At 39.7% G+C, this 20,286-nt stretch overlaps 1 long non-coding RNA gene across 2 annotated transcripts in view; it reads right to left on the reverse strand.

Annotated features, from left to right (window-relative positions):
• LOC110402010 overlaps positions 1–20,286 on the reverse strand; it is a 101,527-nt gene that overhangs the window by 8,544 nt on the left and 72,697 nt on the right. For both annotated transcript variants that reach the window (XR_002440798.1, XR_002440799.1), the window contains one exon: positions 5,879–6,002. This is a non-coding gene — a long non-coding RNA (uncharacterized LOC110402010). The remainder of the gene's footprint in view (positions 1–5,878; positions 6,003–20,286) is intronic.

A 20,286-nucleotide genomic window follows, 5' to 3' on the forward strand; every position in this document is an offset into this window, starting at 1 on the left:
TTACCACTTCTTTCCTTGAATCCACGTAAACATTTTTGCATTCAGAACTTCCTGAAGTAGCATATTTCAGTCAGCCTACTCTGCATATTTTTTTGTTTTGAAAAAGGTTCCCTCTGGCTCTGTTTACTGGACTTCTTTGAAAAGACCATCTGTCCTATTCACGCATTCCGTGTCACTCATGATTTTGTAGACCTGGCACAACCCATACGAATCCCTGCCACGAGCTGAAGTGTTTTGCCTACCTTTGTTCCTCATCAGAAACTCCATGCTTTTGATCATCCCTGTTGCCCTATCAGGAAAAATCTCTCTACTTTAAGGGTGGTCAACACTGGAACAGGCTTCCAGATGCCCCATGCCAGACAGTGTTCAAGAGGCATTTGGACAATACTTTTATCAATGTGCTTTAACTTTTGGTTAGCTCTGAAGTTGTCAGGCAGTCGGACTTTAAATCATTTGAGGATTCCTTCCAACTGAACCATTCCATTCTATTCTGAATACTTTTGTTTTTTTCTGATAGCAGATCATTGTCAAGTCAAGACATTCAGCAATGCACAGTGCTCAAAGTACAGCAGATTTATATAGTGACACGATACTGTGTTCTCCTCTCCATTCTTTTCCTAATTCCAAATGCTTGCTCTTTTTGTGTGTTTGGTTTCGTTTGTTGTTTTTGTTTGTCTTGTTTTTTAACTGTTATTGAGAACGGAATTTGTGGAACCAACTATTGGTAATGTCCAGCTCAGATCCATTATTTCATGTATAAATCTAGGAATTGTTTTTTTTATTCATGCTCATTGCTTTATATTTATTTTTTGCTTTGTTTCACCTGCTATTTTATTGAGTAGTCTTGGAAGGTTCTACAGTAGCATTTCTCAGTCTAATCTCATCCTTACTCCCTCGAACATACATTGTATCGCAAGAGAATATACACTGTATCACAGGGAAACATACTTGCCTTACCACATGCACCTTTTTCAACAGTTGAAACTCATTAGATTTCAGGACTTACTTCCCTCCATTGCAAGCACTCACCACTTACCCAAGCCCTCACCTCCTCCACCTCCAATATTTTAGCCAATTGTTTACCATTCCTGGAAATCCCCTCCTAATCCATTGCTGCTTAGCTTTCTTAGAAGTCTTTGGCATGGGAGTTTGTCAAAAAAACCTTTGAATATATAAACTATTTTGCTATTTGTACTGGTTTCTTCAAATAATTTGAAGGGCAAGACTTCCTTGTGCAGGGTCTATGCTGTTATCTGTCTGATACACAGATGTAAGCAAGTTGTATTTTTGTAGTTGCCTTCTAATTCTATCTAATGGAAAATATTTTCTATTTCCTATTTGATTTTCAGCCTCTGACTTGTCATTTACATGACAAATGTTCATATTTGAATACCATGAATCATTATTCTAAACTGTACGTTCTTCCACACTCGTTTGCTTTTGGGTTTTTTTGTCACTCATCAATCTAAAGTTTCACTCACAATCTTTGTTTAACGTGCCAGCATCTCGGACCTCTTAAAGCTCAGGTGAAGTCTGCCCATCTTGTGCAGACTTTTTCCAGATGTGTACCTAATATTTTTACAAGTCAAAGAAAATAGAATTTTGGAGTTTTGTATTTGAGGTATCACAATCTATATCAAATAGGCATGTCCTGGAAAAAGTCACAATCTAATCAGAGACTTTCAGAAGAGATGTTTTCTGCAGTGTTAGGAAGAAACAAGCTCTTGTCACAGTTGAAAACATTTGAAATTAAAGATTATGTTTAATGTTTTGCTGAAGAGTTCTCATACTGCAAAACACCTTCAATTCTATCATTTGTGTGGGGAGAGCACTGGATCTCATTTTCTGTAAAATAGGGTTACTATCTACCAACAAAATCTTCCAACTTTTGCTTTTGAATATTCAAAATATTAATGAATGTGTTGAGCTGGTGATAGGGTTAGTAATGCATTGCAAAAAGGTTAAAATCTCATATAGTCCTGCTCCCTTCATATAGTGCTTATGGAGAAGGCTGTATTATAGGTAATTTAGATAATCCACAGGGTAACTAAAGCAGTGACTGTGAAGGAGAATGTGGCATGGCATCCCCCTAGGCCACGGAGCACTCCATTAGCTGCAATAGCTCTTAACTGCTCTTTAGTGGGCAGCTAGCAGAAAATAATTGCTTCAGTCAATTGAGAATCTTACTCTGTATTATTAATGTTTCCACTCTGGGGTGAAGAATAGGATAAACTAACCCTATTTCTTCCTGGGGAAGAAAAGTTAAGGTGAAAGGAAGAGGAGGAAAAGGTCTTTTTAACAAGGTTTCTTTAGTAGGTGGGGTGCCTTGATTGGGTTAGGATTTTATTGTGGGTTGGAAGGTGATTAGTGTTCCTGGTAGGTTCAAGTAGTAAGTAGAACACCTGTAGCTTATTCTGGACACAGCATTTTCTGCTGTCCACAAGTGCCTTCTTGATCAAGATGATAATCCCTGGTTTGCAGGAACTCAGAGATATATGGAAAGTAGAAAGTAACAGAAGATCATTTTGTAAAGGGGCACTTTAAACCCTGGAAGCTAGCTGAGTTCACCATACCATACTGATATCTTCTAGAGGGATGAGAACATAGATTGTGTATGCGAGGAAATGATGGGATTATCAGGGTAGGTTCCCAATGAAGAAATCTGAACATGGCACGTAGTTGGAGGCCTGTAACAAGCATTGTTCCCCAGGGGTAAGTACTGGATCTGGTCTAGTTCAACATCTTCATCAATGACCTAGCTGAAGGAATAGAGTCCGCCCTCAGCAAGATTGCTGAAAATACAAAACTGAGAGGAGTGGCTGTGCTGCCATTCAATGGGACCGGGACAGACTGGAGAGCTGGGCAGAGAGGAACCTGATGAGGTTCAACAAGAGCAAGTACAGAGTCTTGCACCTGGGAAGGAATAACTGTATGCATCAGTACAGGTTAGGGGCTGACCTGTTGGAAAGGAGCATTGCAAGAAAGACCTAGGTGTCCTGGTGGACAATAGGTTGTCCATGAGCCAGCAGTGTGCCTCTGTGGCCAAAAAGGCCAATGGTATTGTGGGGTGCACTTAAAAAAGGTGAGGCCAGCAGGTCAAGGGAGGTGAACCTCCCCCCTCTAATCTGCCCTGCGGAGACCACATCTGGAGTACTGTCCCTAGTTCTGGGCTCTCCAGTTGAAAAAATACAGGGATCTCATAGGAAGAGTCCAGCAGAGAGCCACAAAGATTATAAAGGGACTGGGGCATTTCACTTATGAGGAAAGACTGAGCAACTTCGGTCTGTTCAGCCTGGAGAAGACTGAAAGGGGATTTCATAACTGTTTATAAGTATCCAGAGAGCAGAAGTCAAATGGATGGACAAAGCTCTTTTCAGTGGTGTGCAGTGACAGGACAAGGTGCAGTGGGCAAAAACTGGAACACAGAAGTTCTTCCGTACACGCATGCAAGAAAACTTCTTTACTGTGAGGGTGACAGAGCACTGGAACAGGCTGCTCAGGGATGTTGTGGAGTCTCTTTCTCTGGAGATATTCATGACCTGTTTGAATGTTTTCCTGCTGAACCTCCTGTAGGAAACCTAGCAGAGGAGCTGAACTCAATGATCTCCAGAGGTCCCTTCCAGCCCGATGACTCTATGATTCTTTCAAATTCTTGGTTTTGTAGTGTGATGTTTTTTGTCCTTGTTTTTGGGGTTTTTTTGTGTGTGTGGCGTGTGTGTGTTGTTTTGTTTTAGTATAAAGAAGCTAAAATAAGCCAGTTTTACTATGTTGAGATCATGAAATTCTATTAGTCAATATAAATTGGATCCAGATGAGTTTGTTGATCTGGGAATCTGTGTGTCCATTTATGCCTAAACCTTCAGCAGATATACTTGCTATTGCCGAATATGACAGTGAGGAAAAATAAAACAGTGATTTATAAAAGATACAGGAGTCTAGAAGGGCTGTGGAAGTAGTCCAGCAAGGAAGCTTTTCTTCCACATTCCCCATATACTAGCCCTGGAGAAGACTTTCATCTCTAATAAATATTTCCCAAAATGCTGTCATCTGTGAATTGACTGTCCATAGGATACTCAGGAGGATGCTTTGGAAATTATGTTATGTTTTCAGCAGGATGGTATGGTGATCTTGCCAGAGGCAAGTTTTCTGTTTCCTTCCAACTCAAACTCGCTGCTGGTTGTCCTCTGAGTGTGTCACCTGCTCTTCTGCAGACTGGATGATATACATGCAAAGTATATGCGGTATATATATCTTTCTGGAAATATCTTCCAAATGTTATGTGGCTCTCTCTCCTGACACCTACTAGTTCTTGACTTGACATGAGTAATAGACTGCGTGACTTTTTCAAGAAGAGGAAAGCAGTGTTTCAGAACATGTGAACAAGAGAGTTAACTGGTTAATGCTTTAGTCTAACAGGTGGATAAACTCTAAAATCCTGATTCAGTGCTTCTGTTTCTTCCCCAGACTAACGTCACACTGAAATTACTGAGGCAAGGGAGGAGGAGGAGGTCTGTTTGTTTCACGGAAAAAAAGCACAAATTTTGCATGGCAGATGTGATCCTAGACAGACCTCAAAATTTTACTGAATCAATATAAAATCTCTGGAGACATTGTTGATCATTGTGTCAGGATTGAATCCATAGCAAGAAATTGCACTGTGCACTTAAGTTCTACATGATGAATTTTCATTCTAAATAAAGCGGATTGAGTGGGTGTGTGCAAATGTTGAAATTCCATTAGCAGCTGAGAGTCGGTAAACTTTTGAAATGGAGGTTAGTAGAAAATCAAAAACAGAAATTTATATGTTGGGAGTGCTGAAGAGCAACAAACAGCAAACTGCAATTTCTGTTAGTATTCCAAGGGATTTAGGGCTTGTCTGTGAGGACATAGGAAGGGGAAGATGAGAAGAACTTCATATCCAAAAGCTATCAGTACAAAATAACTAGAAGACAAGTGAGATGACAGTTACGTATCATGATGAGAATTTTTTTTGGTTTCTCACTGATTTGCTTCTAAAACGTAATTTGTCTGTAGGCAATGAATATCTAGCAAACAGCCAACTCTGTAGCAGTAACAATTACTAGCATGAATTTTTGCCTTTAAACCATTGCCACAACAGATGTAATGTATTCTTTTGCCTTAGAATTCCATTTGAATAATTTCCTTTGGTGCATTAGCTGCGGTACATCATGCTGTTCTGCAGTGCCTAATCTGTTGTGGTAGTTAAAATGTACTTCTGGACATAGTTGGAATGAGACAGGCTCTCTGTCACACCTTTTGATATTTTTGGGTTTTCTTAGTTGATGGAGCTTTGATTATTCTGTTTGGAGAGGACTATTACTTTTTTTTTTTTTTTTTTTTTTTTTTTTGGAGGACTGAAATAACTTTAGTAGAATTCTGCAACGTAATTTCATTTTCTAAGTAGTGTTCCCTTCTAAAGCTGATCTTAGCATTTAATTATGCTTGCAGAAGAAGATTTTCTCCTTTCTGTGTCCTACACACTGTACAGTGGTGTGCTGTATGGCCAGTCAGATAAAGGCCAGCTAAAGATTTTCTGGATTGAAATAAAAAGGAGCAGACATAGCAAATGCTGGATCAATAAGAAATTAATTTACTATCTTCTGATAAGGTATATCTCATGCTTTTTCTCCAGGGGAAAAAATAATCTCTGATGGTCCTGATGCTACTCTGTTTCTATCAGTTTGCTGTGAATGCATAGAACTCAATGCCAGTGAATACAGTGTTTGTACACGGACTGACTGTCCCATATCTAATTCCCTATGAGAACAGGGAGACAGCACAGTACTTCTCAGGATCTCACAGAGGGAATTCATGTAAGACATCCTAACTAGAGACAGCACTCCAGATGTGGTCTTACCAGTGCTGAGTAGAGGTTGAGCTTCATCAGCCTGCTGGCAAAGTTATGTTGAATGCAGCCCAGGATACTCTTTCCTCTTCTTGCAGCTGAACAAATCTCATTTCCCATCTTCTAAAAAGGGATGCTTGAATATGAAATAGAGAAAAGTTTTTCAGTGCTAAATAGTGCTTGCTTTTATGGATTAAGAAAAGAAGAATATTTAAGCTGCTGTGTAATCACCACGTCAGTAATGCTTAACAAGACATGACTTCTGTAATGTCATATTTCCTATTCTGTGCTGAAATAATTAGCTAAAAGAAAAAAAAGTGACAAAATATGCTAACAGGACATTTCTTGCCCCTCATTTTTCACTGTTGTTAAGCTCAAATGAAGAAAAAAATATCACTTCTGGGAGAGAGGAAGTACTGAGAATTTTTGTCTAAACATATTTGATTTCAATAAAACAAGAACTTTGACTTTGACTTTTGATCAGGATATTGCTCTTCTGACTGACAGGGAAAACGCCAGGTCAGAACTTCATCACTTGTTATTTAGAAACAAAGAGCCAGGTCCTTATTGAACAAGACCTTGTTCACTGGTACTAGCTGAGGAGATGTGTGTTCACTGGATCCTTTTAAAAGTAATGCTGCAGATGGCCTGCATTTTTGTGTTCTCGGATAGTGCGTTGTGGTAGAGTGCTGTCATGTCAGCAGCGGATTAGGCATAGAATTATGGGTAGGGTGGTTCTAAAACTTACAGTTGTCTATCCCAGAACAGAACTTACACTGGGCATGTGTACCCTCAGATACACAATACTTCTCAGAATCTCATAAAAGGAACTCTGCTAGGACAGTTTGGCTGGTATTTTCTTCCTCTGTCAGTCAAGACATGGAAACCCTTCTCACAAGGGCTAGTAAAAGTGGCAGTGAGCCTTCAATGTCTTTGTTATATCAGAAGTACACGTTCTCCTTGGATTCTTTGTGAGATACTCCAAAATGAAACTTCATCCTGTTTTCCCTTTTTTCTAGCCCACATGAAGACTTACCTTGAAGACAGCAGGGTTGTTGGGCCACTACTATGCTAGTACTATGACTGCTAGTCACAGTGGAGATTCAGGAGGTGGATACCAATGTACAAAATTCAAGTACGCAGAAGCAAGAAATATAGTCTGTTATTGAAGTGTAGTGTTTAAGGATTGAGTGCAAGTTATATTTTTGTTGTTTAAATCATACCAAAGAACAGCTATCCTGAGACACCATTTCCTTCTGTGGTAGGGCTGCCATCTCTTCTACTGTCTGCAGTACGGGATGTGCAGTCTCCTTGTTAGTAATGACAGCACTGTTCTTACTATATGATCATATGGGAAAATTATGCAGGAACAATTTGAAGCAGACTGTATCTTGGTACAATGCTGCACTCCCACTTGAGCCTCTCAAGCTCTTCTATATGAAATATTATCACTGCATCAACAAAAACAGCTGAGCAAATTTCTTTAAAATGTTATCCTCTAAAAGAGGCTTGCTGAGGGCAGTTAATAGCCAGAAGACTTTGGCTAGATTGTCTGTTACTTTGAGGCAGCATGCAGTGACTAATCCACTGGGCTTTATGGATCTATTTAAATTAGATATATGCAGGCAGTGCATTATTTATAACCAAAAGCATGAATAATTCAACATGCCCACTCCTAGCAGGTATCCAGCTTGTGCCAGAAGTCAGCAGTAAATGCTTGCTTTCAGAATTATGAAGACGCTATCAGATAACAGTCAGTTTTGCTTGTATGCTCCGCTTTGCTTGTTCTCCTCTGCCTTTTGTATCTTTCTAGCTCAGCTCTGCCTTTTGTCTGAGAAAGAAGAACAAATGATGTATTCTCAGCATTATTCTCTTCATCTGGAGATGACATGCTATGTTTAAAACAAATTATGTAAATCCACTTAGGCTCAAAGCATTAATTTCATTTCTGTATCACTGTGGATGGAGACAGAGGCATAGTAAAGAGAAAGGCCTTAAAGGCAGCACGGCAAAGGGGCAGCTTGAGCTCTGCTGTGCCCTAAGAATAGATGTGGTGACACAGCCTAGTTGAAAAGTGTGTGTGGTAGCTTCCATGTGCCCAAGTATTCTGCCTACATAGCTTAGATGGGATCCAAGCCTGAAGATTTGGACATCTGGTGGGGAAGCCGGCTGTGTGCGCAATGTGTGCTACTCCCTGGGGATTGCCAACAAAATATTCTGGCATTCAGGCCATTGTGTTGTGTAGGAATTCAAGGTAGTTCTCAAAGACTGTTGGCTCAAAGCCAGTTTCACTGGGACACAGAGGTTCAATTGCTTCCAACACAAGTTATTTCTCCGCTGATTTTTCTTTTTTTTTCAGTCCCATCTTAGTGATACCTAACATCCAGAGCCTGCAAAAATAGAATTAAAACTGCCTCTGGCTGGCTGTCGTCTCCTCAGTGGTCTGAGCTAGGGCCTTCTAGTAAGAGGTTTTCTGCTGCTTGTTCTTCTCTTTAGTTAGGACACCAGGAGAGTTGTGGTTGTTTTTTTATTTTCCTGTTTTAAGTCCAGTGCAAGCAATACAATAGACTAACTTTGTATCCCAATTCTGAGTCAGAGCTTCTCTGAGATTCCCGTACCATTACTTGTTTCTGCCCAATCCCAAAAGTAACCAGTTAATTGCAGTTGTATTTGCAAACACTAGATATCGTGAACAATTTTGGGAAGTAATAACAATTCTTGAGAATACATGCCAGAATTGTTCCACACAAAAACAAATTCAGCTGAGATCTCCAAGTTCCCTGCAGACGAAAACTTACAAAGTCCTTAGTTGACTGTTAATGACTCATGAAAGAATTGTTGAGATGCTTTGCTCCCTATCTGTGTGGCTACAGATAATTCATGCTTTTGTGCCCCAGTCTGTACATTTGAATAATAACATCGTCCTAATCAAAGCAGTAATTTGAGAGGAAAAAAAAAAAACGCACAAAAGAAAGTAAGGCTCTTGGGTATCATGGTTTGGATGGCAAGTGGAGTTAACTGAACACGATAGATAACATTACTTCTCATGCAATAGCTCCCGAGAGATCATTTCTCTAGCCACCGAAAAGCAGCAGTTGGGAAGAACAGTGCATTTAAAACAGCACATGGCAACATTACACAAATTTAGATACAAATTAGAATAAAAAATGCTTCAAAAATACTGCACAGAGTTGGTAAACCAGATTATTGTAACAGTTCTAGATGGAAAATTGCAGGTGTTAAAGATCTTAAAGACTATGACACGCCTCAACAACATGGGATCTTAGTAAACTGTTTGACTAATGTCATGGTTTTGTGATTTTTGATTGTTGGTATTCCACATCATAACATCATGTAGTGCATGTACCTGGTTCTCAGAAGAGAAGGACTACTACATTCCCCAGGGTACTTTGCTCCTCTGTTACCATTTCCAGCCGGAGGGAAAAGATAAAAACTTGCAGATCACGAGACCTCGTCCTTTTTCTTTCTGCCCCTCTCTCGTCCTGGCAGCATCTCACTTCCCAGCCATCTTATCATCGGTAGTAGAGTAAGGCCTACCTTGATTTTGGACATTCTCTCTCACTGTATTGGATTTATCAGCTTAAATTGTAATTATATTGTATTATAGTGTGTTGTTTTGCATTCCGATATTTTATTTAGTAAATTAGTTTGTTTCTCCTCAGATTGTTGCCGCTGTTCTTTGCTCTCAGGCCCATCTCCTTACCCTTTTTTCCCTTTTCCTGGGGCGTGGATCCATGGGTCCCCCATCCCATTCATCACGGAACCGGGCCGAACGCCTGTAAACTGTTGACGTTTTTTTGGTGGAGAATGTGGGCAAAATTAAGGCAAAATTAAGGGCAAAATTCTGTTTTTTTAGCTTTTAGAACAAATCTAAGAAACTAAGTAGGGCGCTTGTGTCTTGCTTCAAGACTGAGGAAAAGCAAAAACATGCTGTGTTCAGTCATTCATGTCTCTAGTTGTCTCTTGACTTTTTTTCTCCTCTTCCCTCCTCCTGGAGATTTCATATCAAAACACTGACCTTAGCTACAACGGCTTAACAGGAGAAATCCATCAGGATCACAGAAGGAGTAGAAAGCCCATATATGAAAGAAGGCATTCACTAGCAAAATAATGGTGCTTTTAATTGTGAATAATCAATAGTATCTGTTTCAATTCTAAGTAATATCCAGAGAAACTAAGTATGATTTTTTTTATGATATATTTTTCCTGTTTGGCATCTTAACGACTGCTTATAATTCCCTAGTGCATATGCAGTCAGTCAATGACAGAATCCTTTCACAATCTTCCCATTGTCTGTCTCCATCAGAAGACACAGCTTCAGGGCTCTAATGTAAGGATTAAGCTCGCTGTGACAGGAGATGAATGTTCTGTGGAATCGTGGTATGATCTCTAGATGAAGTGTCTTTCTTTTTCAATGGTGGTGTTGGGCTCAGAAGGGAAAATTCCTTCCAGGTACAGCAAATGATCAAAGAATTAATGTCACTTCATAATGTGTTATCTGAAGCTGAGGTGGAACATACGTATAAGATGTATATGTTGGGGATAGAACCGTACAGTGAAACATATGACTTTGGTCACAGAATGACCACAGTGGTTATGCTGTTGGTTCTGTTATATGATCCTCTAGAGTATGACAAGGGCAAACACTAAAGGGGAGAAATTCTAGTCCATTGGTGACTTACATCTGAAATTTCAAATTTTGCTTTTCAGATCTTAAACTTTTTTGAGAGGAAGAGGGCACAACCTTTCATTAGACATTGTTAGGAGGTCACAGTGGCCAGTCACAGCTGAAACATCTATGTCAGATTCTCTGCCCGTACAGAGTGGAGCAGACTGATGAGCTCTGGAAGTAAAATCTCAAGGAACTCCAAAATTAACTTCCATCTGCTGCTTGATACATTTCAAGGTACTACTAGAAAATATAAAATACAAGTCATACCCAAGTGATGAAGGAATATGGGGCCTAACATGTTGTCTACTTTGATTGTTGCTATTCCCCATAAACTTCACACTCTCCACCATAGCTAGTGCCTATCATTACCAGCTTGTAGGGAAGGGAGAGCTTTTCTCAAAACTATACTGGCAAGATATTTACTGCTTGAACTCCTACTCCTCATAGGTTCTCGGACCCCAGTAGCATGCTGTGATGGATTTGTATGTCAATATTGCCACCATAAATCCAGAATAAAGTTCTGTAAAGAAGCTGAGAAGGGAAGAAATAGATAGGAAAGAATACGTGTGTGTATTTTGTTTGGCGTAGGTTATGTACATCTAGCATTCTCCAATGACTACAGAATGTAAGTAATTTTTAAATAATGGCACGCTCATTCTCTTAAAATCCTGCCTGTGAAACTGAGGTAATGCTTCTCTGCTTATCTGGAGAACTAAGGCACAGCAAGATTAATGCAAAATTTCTTTGGATATGAAGAGCCTCCCTTTTAGCATATTTCCAGGGCAGACATCTTAGAATATGAAGCATCTGGAAGGCATTGCAGGAGAGGTCTGTATTAAGCCTAGTAAAAATCAGCCCAGTCTACCTGCAATTTCTGCCACGCATAACTGGTTAGTTTACTTGTGGAAGAGAGCAAGTTGGAGGTGTGTATGTCTAAATGCAAATGCAAGAGAAAGTGTATTTAGATGACTAAGGATTTTAAATGAACATGTTCCATGGCGGGGGCGGGGAGAGAGGGGGGAAAACCATTGTTGATCTGAGAAAGAGAGAATAGCTCAAACTGAAGGAAAAGACAGAACAAAACTCTCCAAAAGAGCTACTGTCAGTAAGGGGTAGCACCCTGTGCAACATTAATTCTCATCCAGGAAATTGCTACATGTCTTCCAAGTGAAGAGAAGGCACGCACAAGCCAATTTTTGTATGTGTCCATTAGTGACCCTTGGCTTGCCACAGGGTTTGTACGAGCTCTACTGATTGCATTGTATATGTTGCTTCTTATGTCTGACATTTCCATCTCAAAGGAAAAAGGTCTCCAGTATAAATTTTTGAGTGCTAGTGAGCACGGTTGTCACCGAGAGTTCTCTATTAAGGACTGAGAAAACTGAATGAAGTAAAGGAAGGATTTCCATTCCTTGAGTGCAACAGCTGAGGAACTGCAGTTTGCAGGAACACATCACAGATTCTGCACCTTGACTTAAAAATCTAATGATGGAATGAAGGCAGCAGCTGCTTTTTCTGGTTGGGAACCAGAGGATTGCCAGTGTGAACTCTAGCGATGCATCAGAGAGTCTTCCCCTAACATTTTGCACCTGGATTGATTAGCCGTTAAGTTAAAGCTCGTTCCTATCTGATAGGTCTAAGGGGATTAGCTGAGGCAATTCTGTTCAATTTCCAGTGAAGAATCCCCTTGAGAACAAAAAGCAGGCTCAATAGACGTTTTGTTGGAAAGCTCTGGAGGTAGAAGCCTTTGTCTTGAACTCCTTCAGCCCTAGATTTCCCCATTAGGCCCACAAAAGCAGTGTAGGAAATCTGCAAGAACATTGTTTCTGGCACATCTACCTGTGGGATAAATCAAGGGTTTCGTTCCTCAGGGATACCAGTTTGGCAACTTTTTATGCAGCACTAAATTTACTGAAGGCTGAAGAAAACTGCAAAGCATAATATTTGGATTTACTGACTCTTTCTTGTAAGACGTGTTCCCTTAGAATATCATTCACACTAGGAAATAAGTTAAATGAAAATTTTTTAATCCTGCAGCATGTCGAGCATGATCGTGTGGTACAAGATCTTCCTTTACTAAACAAGGTGTAGACCAGAATATCTAGTACCGTGGACAATGACACAGAGCTTCAACTTAAACTTTCTTTCATGTGTTCTTCTGATTTCAATCCCTCTGCCACCACTCTCCCAGTATATATTTGTTCCTTTCATTCCATGCATTTTTTCACCTAACCACTGCTTTTCACTCCTTATTACACTTAAAGACTAGTCTTTCAATTTGTCTCCATCAAACCAGGGCAATGATTTCCTTAGTCTTTCTTTCATCAGCCAAATTATACCTTCATGCATGTGCACATGCATGTGGATCTTTCTACTGAGTGAAGTGATTCAACAATGCCGCTGGGGCTGATATCTTTACTGACAAGCAGAATTGGGTTGGATATTGTGGGATGAGAAAGCCGGAGATTTGAGATATTCCTGTATCAAACTGAGACTTTGTCTTGTTTGAAGTTTTTGTATTAAAAACATAAAGCAAAGTATCAGCTGCCCAAGCCATGTATTTTATTTAAGGTTTAACTGCTTCAGTTTCAAAGCAGTTGCTCTCTACCAAAGAATGAGAATTACTCATTCTCAAAGACAAAAAAAACAGTGTTTAGGTAACTGTGAAGTTGTCTTAGGATGCAAACTGGATGAGGGGAAAAAAAAAAGTTAACTCAGACTTTCCCACAAGGAAAACTCTGAGTCAGTGTGTTACTTGAAGAGAGTTTCATGGAAATGCTTTCTGACCAACATTATCAATCTTTAGCTGTTACCATTTTTCCTTGTGGAGCTAGTCCTGGACTGGAGTAACCATCTTAGATTGTTATGCTTGGCTTACAATTCTATTCTGCATCAGTTTTGTGGCTGAAGCATGTTAGGTATGTCGAAAGAGCACAGTGAGGTGTGAAGCAGAGCTGCCTATGCTAGGTAACTATCATCAGCATGTCTATGTTAGTCTGTTGCTACACTTGCACTGTTAGACTGCTTCCAGTAGAATAATAGAATGGTTTGAGTTGGAAAGGACCTTTAAGATCATCTAGTTCCAACCCCCTGCTATAGGCATGGACACCTCCCACTAGACCAGGTTGCTCAAAGCCCCATCCAGCCTGGCCTTGAATGCCTCCAGGGAGGGGGCATTCACAGCCTTTCTGGGCAACCTGTCCAGCATCTCACCACTCTCACAAGAAAGAATTTCTTCCTAATATCTAGTCTAAATCTACCCTCTTCCAGTTTAAAACCATTTCCCCTCATCCTGTTGCTACTTGCCCTTATAAGAAGTCCCTCCCCAGCTTTCCTGTAGGCTCCTTTCAGGTACTGGAAGGCTGCCATAGGGACCCCCTGAAGCCTTCTCCACACTGAAGAGCCCCAGCTCTCTCAGCCAGTCCTCGCAGGGCAGGTGTTCTAGCCCTCTGATCATCTTTGTGGCCCTCCTCTGGACCTGCTTCAAGAGCTCAATGTCCTGGTGCTGGGAACCCCACAACAGTACCCCAGCTAGGTTCTCACTTCTCCTGGCACTACTGGCTACTCAGTTGCTCTGTGTCAATAGATCCTTTGCACAGTGGAAAGCAGCTGAATTGTAGATTTGTTTGGTTGCAGGTATGAGGAAAATCTGGACTGAAATTAAGTGCAGCTCTGGCTTCTCTTGTTTCAGCTGTTATTCTGTTCATCCTACTTTGAATTTCTTGATCTGTACCAGACAGAACAGACAATTCTCTTTCCTTGTACTGCAAAGTACTTTGTATGTTCACAATACAATACCAACCACTCTTAGTGAGATAAATATTTTAAATGTAGAACTACTGTCTCACACCTTGCAAAAAGTGCTGATGAACCACTACCTAGGAGACAGCAGGGACCAACCAAATCAGCAAGGATGAGTTTACTACTTACAAACAGCTAGTGAGAAATTAGTCTTTTGCTACAGAAGAGTCATGTAGAAGTATCTCTCAGCAATGAGTCCTTCAAGCAGTGAAATGCAGCAGGACAGTGGCCACTTTCAGTAGGGTTTGTCATATCAGAATGAACCAGAGTTAGCCTGCAGAGGAATATGTTTCTGCTGTGAGTTGGATTTACACCAGTCTTGAAGTGTGCAGTTTCACATATTTATCTAAAACAGATTACAACTAGTAGTAAGTAAGCATTGCACAGTGGGCTCACTGAATGTTTATGAAGACCAAACAGTGGATGTTAGCACAACGAAGCAATGGGTGGTGTGTTTAATCAATAGCAACAGCAAGTCACCTCCACTGGTGCAGATTTTTCGGGGCAGTATGCATGCTCTTGTTCATCACTGGCAAAAATGCATAGCTAATGGTGGTGACTACGCTGAAAAAACAGTGTTATTGTGCTTTTTGTATCTGTTGCATTTTCCATGGAAATAAATAGGAGAAATCACTTTCAGAGTGGCCTATGTCATTATGATGCCTATTTCTTTGCAGTAAGAGCACTTCTCTACTCTGGTGTCTGTGGTATTGTAGGGATTTTTTTTCTCTATTTATTTTTTCTATCTTTTTAAAATTATGACATGCAGCAACTTCTGGCTATGCACATTGAGCTTCTGGCAGAATCTCTGTATTCTGGCATTTTGTTTCTCTATGTGAAATAACATGGGAGAATAAGGCTAAAGGGGAAAAAGAATAATCTTAAAACCATTTGGGAGCTGATATACAAATTCTAGATCACGTTTTGATAATTCCCTTTCTCTTTTTCTCTTCAGTCCTTCTACTTCACCTGTGTTCCGTCCTACTGGGATAAAGGCACACTGGTATAAAATCAAAATGGACCAAACTGACGTTCTCTGGTTTGTAAGCCAAGCTTCTTGGCTTTAAAGAGATTTTTTGATACCAAGAAGTTGGCTCTTGCCCTAATCTGAATACTTGCAGCTCACTGATACTTAATACAGCTGTTCCACTGAAGTGAACTTTTTATATGTTGGGACAGATACCACAACAGCTTGTGCTCCATGGGATACCCACAGGATGTTGTACCAGGTGCTCAGCATCTTGTAGGTTAGTAAGTGTTGGTTACTGACACTGGATTGAAATGACTGAAGATTAGTGTTGACAGGGTTATTAACTCAGAAACATACAATGTGTCTTCCTCTGGTAGCACACCCTACTTGGAACAATATATATAGAGAAGCAGCTGCTGGAGGGGGTAGGGTGAGGCAAGAAGGTGTAAAGATGGGGAAAATGACTGGCTTTTTTTTTTTTTCCTGCTTCCTGTCCTTTTGCTTATTTCCCGGGCTTTATTCTTTGTACCAGAGAGAACACACAAAGCTCCATATAAAGGCTTATGTAACAAACATGCTTTTCTTATCAAATTCCTTTAATCATTTTAACCTGTGGCTCATAGCGAGTCAAAGAGATGTCTTGTTGCTATGACTTTTCTTATGGCTTTCTGTACCAATGCTACACAGTGTACCTTTGTCCTTCTTAAAATCAAGCCCTGGTAATGGTGATGATGGAAATGCCACTACTGCCTCAATATGTCTCTTCACATTGGTCTCTTGAGACAAGAAGCCCACTTGTTTCTAGAAAGGCAAAATAATTTGTGTCAGCTAGTTAAACTGGCATACTGCTGATTCAGGCATTGAGCTCTAAAGGAACACTTTGTCCCAGCTCTGTAATGGCCTGTCTCTTGTCATCCCTAGGGGACAACTGGGACTAGTTCCTGGAGGGAAAGGTCAGAGAACTCGGGGAGATTACTGTCATCAGTCTGAATCAAAACTGATGCTGGAAATCTATAATCTGAATACAGGTTTCAGTAACAGGAGGGGAAGAAAGCACCTATCTCAGTATAGAGATGGATACATATTTTAAGAATATAGTGTTACACTAAGTGTTAAACTCAGGATGGACTACAGATTCTGCCTGTATCCATGTCTCTTGGAAGGAAGGACTTAATAGATTGTGTATTGAACTTGGTCACAGCTTTATTAATTCATTGTTAAGCCTGAGAGAGGAAAACTTTATCAAAAATAAAGGAAAGGAAAAAATGCTAAGTGGCCAGTGCAAGAGCTTACAACAAAATCATTTTGAAAAAGGCAGCATTTAATACAAGAAAAGCTGACTCAAAGAGGTCAAGCAGAACCAGTTTTTGAAGGGTTTGTCTATGATTTTTGGACAGTGGATAGGTTTAAGTGGTTTCCGAAAAAAGTATGTAGGCCAGATGTGTGGGGTGGTGGATCCTGGTGCATACTTTATTATGGGACTAAAGGAGTAGGTGCAGAATTTTGTTTGTAGTTTATATCTCCTTGATAATCAAATTTGATTTGTCTGGTTGTCAGAAGCCTGACGAGCTTCTAAATGACAGCTAAGCCATCCAGACAACAGTGCTCAGTTTTGTACAGAAATTGATCACATAGTTTTACAGAGATTAGGTATCTTCACAATAACATTCCTTCTGATCTCTTGGTATTAAACAAATTTCTCCAGATGAAAACTGCAGCCACAAGTTGTGTTTAACTGGATGAAGTACTCTAATATGGCTCTAAATCTTACAACCTCCTCTTCCTTTTTACTTTAAATCATTGCAGATATTGATAAACAAGCTGAAATTAGTCTCAAAATTTAGTTTTCTTGTTAACTGGTAAATTAAAAAATCTTCCATTTTGAGTGCTGTTTTTGCTCAATATTTGCTTAAATTTGGTAGTTTCAAAGCATCTATATGAAACTTGTTAGCAACTGCAGAGAATATGGTTATTGAGTCACACTTCTGATTTTAATACACAAAACAAAAAGTAGAGGGGGTGGAGCAAGGTTTCTTTGTGGATTTATATACCTTGTTTTCTTTGATAGTCATGAGCTATGGCCAGTTAGGAAAATGGGCTTTGATAGGGAAATTAGAATTTCATTGCAGCTTTTTGCAAAAGTGTAGCTGAAACTGAGTAATCAGTTCAGGTAAAAAGCTTGGCCCCTTGCTCAAATTTGCAAAACACATCCTGAATAAGCTTTTTCTTTTTCTTTTTCTTTTTCTTTTTCTTTTTCTTTTTCTTTTTCTTTTTCTTTTTCTCTTTCCTTTTTTTAGTATTTGTGGTCCTGTGCCTTCTATGCCAGCACCACTACTTTAGAATTTTACTTACACTTAAGAAAAGCCTGAATCTTTCTGGGATCAGAAAATCTAAAATGTCATCATAAAGGATGAGGTTGGCAAAATTTTGCAACTTCTTGTCAGAGAGTTACATGCAAGGACTGCTCCAAAAGTAATGTCTCCTCTTTTATTATGTTGGCCCACGATATCAGAGGCAGATGTTGGTGGTATGGCCATAGAGACTGAATCTTCTCAGCAATATTGTTATAGATCATTGCTGTACAACAGAAAATAGCAGAGGAATTCTGACAAAATGGTGTCTGACATGGAAGTGTATGTATATAAAGCAAAGGTGTGGAATTGAATTTCTCCATGTGGAAAAAAATTGCACCCATTGACATTCACTGATGCTTGCTGAACATTGCTGGAGACAAATAGTGGATGTGAGCACAGTGAGGTGGTGGGTGGTGCATGGTGATTGCTGAGTGCCCTTAGCAAAACAACACAGGAGGCCACCCAGGTCCTAGCACTAGCGTCCACCTAAAAGAAGGCAGAGTGGTCTTCCACACAAATATGTTAAACTTGCCAAGAGCTGTTGGAAGTGGCACTGCCATCTGCTTTCCGTCTTAATTCAAGAAATACCTATGGGAGGATGTTGTGTACACTACAGCAGAAAGGTATGTTAAGCAAAGCTTTCTCCCTAGTAATTGCAGTGACTGATTACATGATTTAATCATTTCCTTGAGACAAAGAACCTAATATTGCTTTCAAGAGGGGAGAAGGACACAGAGTGTATATTAGCTACACATCCAAAAATGCTCTGCTCAAGAAGAGAGAGAGGATCTGATTAAAGTAAGTGTGTTTGTGGAGGAAGGGGAAAAATAAATTGCTGAATTTATTTTTCCATGGGCTAAACAAGATCTAGTCCTTTAGAATTCCTCAAGGTTGTTTGTAAATTTGTAAAGCTAGAAGTATTTTGTAGTAAATGTGGCTTTTTTGTGTGTCCTCTGATTCATCAAATTAGAGTTTAAACTTTTTTTTTATGTCCTTTCTATGGATTAGCATTGTTCAAATGCCGGTGGGAATACAAAATCCTCTAGCGAATTTAAAAGAAGCAAGCAAAAATGTGGGTTCATCCTCTATCTGCACACTAAGTTTAAGCTGGATTTTAAATCCAGCATCTTATGGGGGAAATTAACTGGCACTTGTAGCAACACAGCCTTCATGATAGAGGTTGGGAATCTACAAGGTGGGTAGCAGTGGACTTCTGAGAAGTGCCATAGTATCTGATGGTGCAAATGAGCATTCACTCCAGTAGAGCTATGCTGACTAATGCTTCCTGAGGGTTTTGCACTTAAAAATAAAATAAAATAAAATAAAAATAAAAATCTTTAAAACATGTTCATTGTGAGATATCGGGTTCAGTTCTTCTTCAGGTCGAGTAAGAACTACAAAACTAACTTCTTTCCACATTGTTTTTGCTGCTTAGCCTGACCAGCACCTTTGAACAACAAAAGCATCCTAACTAGAACCAAATAAAATTGCTTCAAATCAGGATTATGCTCTACACCAGGGAAGAATATCAAAATGTTGGTTGTTTTATTATTAATTTATTTCTGCTATTGTTTGCACTGAGTGGGGTAGGGATGGGAGGGTGGGCACGAAACTTAGTTTGCACAGTTTTATCATCAGAACATTATTTGGTAACCTGCATGTCATTTTGCAATGACTGTGGGAGTTTTGTATTTTTAATGAAAGACTATTAAGAGCTCTGGTAACTTTTCAAAGCATTGCATAGGAAGTCAGAACACTAATGGAATCCATGTAAACCAGAAAATTCATCAGGGTGAGGGTGGGGAAGCTTTATAAGAAAGTTTTCTTGAAGTGTTCTTTCAAGATCTAGTCACTTATCCTCAGGGTTAAGAGAAATATCCAATCTGACTTCACAGCTGTGAACTTTCTTGCCAAATTAGTTGTATAAACCTGATCAATTAAATTTCCTCAAAAAAAGAAATATGAGCACCAGTGCCTCACTTACCCTCAACAGGCAGTAACTAGGACCCACATATGGTTGGTAGGAGATCAAAACTAAAATTATTTCTCTGCTTAATTTTATACAAAGATAGATGTATTGCTCAGTAGATGGTATCCCGTTCAAGAACAACTCAGGTTCAAGAGGCTGCATCTCTGTTGCTCTGTTTTGAGTCCACAAGATGCAGCAAGTAAGGAATACTTACACTCTCTAGTGTGGTTGTTGGAAAACTTGTTGGGAAGATCTTGTTTCAATATTTTATGACAAATGAAAGAACTTCTAAAGGAGATATTTAGACACCACTGAATATCCTGAATCTTAGTACTTTGAGAACACAGAAAGAGAACTGAATGTATACCTTTGCTTGGGACTGGGCGTGTTTGAACATCTGTTGCCTATAATACAGAAAGAAAATGTTCTATTTCAATACTGATTTGAAGGTGGGGCACTTTATTTTCTAAGCTGCCTGTGGTGAGAAGATATGCTCTGAAAATGCCAAAGCTCACAGGGAAGTGTGACACAATTTGCACTCCTGCCAGAACTGTAGATATGAGGCTCTAGTGTCCTGCTGTGGCCACTAGCAATAAGAATGAAATGGGGACATGGAGGATTGGGGGGGAGGGG

This window comes from Numida meleagris, chromosome 6 (genome assembly GCF_002078875.1).
Source record: "Numida meleagris isolate 19003 breed g44 Domestic line chromosome 6, NumMel1.0, whole genome shotgun sequence".
In the NCBI taxonomy this organism is placed as follows: domain Eukaryota; kingdom Metazoa; phylum Chordata; class Aves; order Galliformes; family Numididae; genus Numida; species Numida meleagris.